The sequence below is a fragment of the Spinacia oleracea genome, chromosome 6 (genome assembly GCF_020520425.1).
Source record: "Spinacia oleracea cultivar Varoflay chromosome 6, BTI_SOV_V1, whole genome shotgun sequence".
NCBI classification, from domain to species: domain Eukaryota; kingdom Viridiplantae; phylum Streptophyta; class Magnoliopsida; order Caryophyllales; family Amaranthaceae; genus Spinacia; species Spinacia oleracea.
In genome coordinates this window covers 40,834,984-40,839,212 of record NC_079492.1, presented here as the reverse complement: position 1 = coordinate 40,839,212, position 4,229 = coordinate 40,834,984, and positions in this window count along the sequence as shown.

The window sequence follows — 4,229 nt, the reverse complement described above, 5'->3', positions numbered from 1 at the left end:
AACCCCAGATATTTTTTGTGCTTAGTCACCTCCTTCACACCCAAAGTTGCCATAATTTCTTGTCGCCGGTTATTGTGAACACATTTGCTAAAAACCACGTCTGTTTTATCAAGATTGACACTTTGACCAGATGATCTCTCTTATTTACTTGTTACAGTGGCTTTAGAAAATAGTATACTATCACCGGCAAAAAAATAAATGTGACACCCTCGGAGCTCCATTACAGATTTTCACCCCATGAATTAATTTCTCACGAACTGCTTTGGCAATTAAAGAAGAAAAAGCGTCAGCAACAATGAGAAATAAATAGGGAGAGGTCAGATCACCTTGTCTAAGGCCTCTTGACGAAATGACTGACCCAGAAACACGATCGATAATTTTGAATGAAAAAGGGACCCTTGACAAACAATCCATTATTCTTCGGACCCAATTATCACTAAACCCAATTTATACATCACTTTCTCCAAAAATACCCACTCCACTCTATTGTATGTCTTTTTTATATCAAGTTTCAGAGCAACAAACCCCTCCTTTCCTTCCTTTCTCCTCTTCATGGCATGAAAATTTTCAAAGGCTATTAGAGAATTATTAGTTATCAATCTTTGAGGCACGAAAGCACTCTGGTTTACGGATATAATTTCACCCAACAGAGGCTTTAATTTATTTTCCATGGTCTTTAAAATAATCTTATATAGGATATTGCAACAACTTATAGGTCTAAATTCCGTCATACGTTTTGGATTGCCGCATTTCGGAATCAAGACCAAACAGATTTTATTTAAATCATTTAGATCAATTAGTCCCCGCCACGAATACTTGCAATAATTCCTCTTTAGGTATGGGATTACTATTTCTTTATTGTTTCTCTCTCTTAATTACTTAATTACCCCATTTCACTAGTGGAAAACTCTTCATTTCCGTGGGTCATTTAAGCACATTTGCGTCGCACATTGGTGCGACGCAACTGGCAGCGACACAAATGACCAAAGTTATTTGCGTCGCACATTTGAGCGACGCAAATAAGAGTCATTTGTGTCGCAGATTAGCTAATCTGCGACGGAAATGACTTTTTATAACATGCTGAAAAGTCATTTGCGTCGCAGATTAGCTAAAACTGCGACGCAAATGACTTTTCAGCCTGTTAAAAAAAAGTCATTTGCGTCGCAGTTTTAGCTAATCTTCGACGCAAATGATTGTTTTTATTTAAAAAAATTGAGCTACACATTTTATATTTTATGCTATATAGTGCATAAAGTATAAAATGTGCAACTCATTTCTTTTTTTAATTAGCTATAGTTCATGAATTAAGAAAAATATTCATAGCAATGGGGGTGCAAATAATATGCCTCCTTATCCTTGAATATTAGAGAGTTTTAAGTCAAATTACCACAAAATACCCAATATAACCCATCAAATCTCTCGCAGTTTATGGAGTCAATAATGACATTGCAAGTTTTCAACAAACCAAAAACATATAAAACAGGAAAACAACATAAAATAGCAACATCGCCGGATATTATCAACAATTAAAATACTTTACTTGTTTCCTAACAAAAATAAATAAATACGGAGTTGAAACCAAAAAACAAATATAAAAAATAAAATCATCTATCATACGATATATGTGGCCATTATGCAAACTCAAATTTATTGTACATTAACTGTGCCCATTTAGCTGAATGGAGAATATGAGTATCCGGACAGGATGATTGCGCTTCTTCCTTATTTTCTTCAAGTTTGCAGCCTAATGTTTGAGATAATTTCATAACACTAACCAAATGTAAAATATCAAATTTGTTCTAGTTTGTATAAAAAGCATATAGCGAATTCTGGTGATATTTCATATTATTGGAAATATGTTATACCTGCCCCTTGAGGTTTTGGTTGGTAGTTTGTAGAGACTGAAACTTCTTGACTGCTAACTCCTTAATCTTTTGAAGCACAACAAGATAAAAGATGAAATTCGAGAACCGAGAGAACATGTCAGTATGTTATCGAGAACCAACAGTTCTGGAGGAAACGGGTAGTATTTTCAAAAACATGTAACAATCCCAACCTAGACATTCCTGCGATGAAATGAATATTTTTCACCACTCACCCTCTCATTTGCAACTGATTGTATTTTTCCAACTTGATCATATTTCCATGTCCAGTCAGGGGTCTAATGGGCCAAGATGTCATTGGAATAAGAAACAAAACATCTCAAGAATATTCGTTGAGTAAGGTCTAAACAACATAAACACATAAAACAAAATAAGCAATAACACCAACATTTTCCCCACTCTCCTAAATAGGCCCCCACTTTGAGTAATGCGTGGAATAGTGGACTGGGGGTCATGTGTGCACACCTTACCTGGGGGGGCACAAGGGTGTGAAAGACATTCGTATTAATCAAAGAACGAAAGACAAGCATCTATCCAAAGAAGCAAATTAAGCAAGATCATTGGGGGCTTCTAAATCAAGCTACTTTCAGTCTACTAGGAATTAAAACCTATTCATCACCTAAAATTACCAAAAAAAAACTAGTATTTTTAAAACTCCATCCACAAAGAAAGGCATCTCAAATTAGACTTGCATATAAATATATGAGATCCAGACAAAAACTTGATCAAAATTCAGACTTTTTTATTTCCAATAACCTTTCCTCAAACTTCCAGTACAGAACAATCATGGTCTACAGACTTCTGTGTAGCAGTCTTAGTATGCGCTATCTTAATAAAGGTGTAAATTTGGGTTTCTGTCAAGATTATTCATATGCTAATCAAAAGTTTTGGCTTATAACTTCAAACTGCAAGAAACCAACTGTTATAAACCTATGAACTAGAGAAATACCTAATGACTAATACCTTGTTATACTAAGCACGGAGAAGAGAATGTAGCCTCTGAACTAGGTGTTCCATCCACGATTGACAAGCCAGATTACGTCTAAAAACCATGTTAAACATCCATGGATGTCAAAACTGTCCACAGAATTAGCTAAGACACAAGATCCTCTCTAAACTTCAGAGAAAAGAAAATGGACAAAGCTAACAAAATTCTAGCTCAAATTTTTAGAACTGAACCACACTCACAAGTCACAACCAACCCAAACAGACCAAGGCTAAATGTATGCATCCCTCTAACATTCGGCTTGTCGTTACTAAATTTCTCATTCCCTGCACTTTATTTACCTGATTCTAACTGGTCTTTATGGGTGTTTAGTTTTGTTAATGTCTTTTGAACCCAGCAACCCCTCCTCGTAAGAGCTACGCCTCAACTCTAAAAACACCTCCTAGTCTCCTTAGTAGGGATGGCAACGGGTAGGATCCGGATCGGATCCTCTAGGATTAAGATCCAAATCCGTTTTTTAAGCAAGGATCCAGATCCTACCCGGATCCGCTGGGTAATGAAATTGAGGATCCAAATCCAGATCCGACGGGTCCAAAAAGGATCCAAAACGGATCCTAACTTATTTTTTCATCAAACGACCTTAATTTTCATTTTAACCTTACAACATAGTTTAATAAAACTTCAATAACAACGTTATTTGTCCATACAAGCATTCACTAAAATCAAATTTAACAAATCCAACATAAATAATATTAAAAGTTCAACAAACTTCAATAATGCTACAATTCTTAAGTCTTTATTTTTATATATTTTTTTTATACGGGTAAACGGATCCGGATCTAGGTAATGACTTAGGAACCGATCCAGATCCATTTTTAAAACCAAGGATTCAAATCCTACCCGGATCCGTCGGGTCCAAAAATTGAGGATCCAGATCCGCTAAAAACGGATCTGGATCCACGGATCCGGGTCGGGCACATAACCCACTGCCATCCCTACTCCCTAGCCTTCTTTTCTCCAGCCTTCACTTTATCCAATCTAAACCTAAACACACATTGTAGGAAATCCCCCAGAACACTCAAGCTAAAGTAACAAACGGCTTACTTCTTCCCTGTGCTACTAGGACTCTTCATTCCAGATACTCGACAATCTTATTTAACACTTTATTTGCATGTCTTTGGCTCCATGATGTGTGATGCCTAGTTGAAATGGTGGCCTTTCCTTAGATCAATGTTAATCCTAATGTATGCAAGGGGTAAGCTCTTCCCGGATTATCCCTTTGAATAGCAATTTGTTTCTTTAATGTTGAATAACCATTATTACGGTTTTAAGGTTTGGAGAACCAACATGACAACAATCTCTAGTGCATATGACTAGGTGGCTTAATTAGTTACCATATA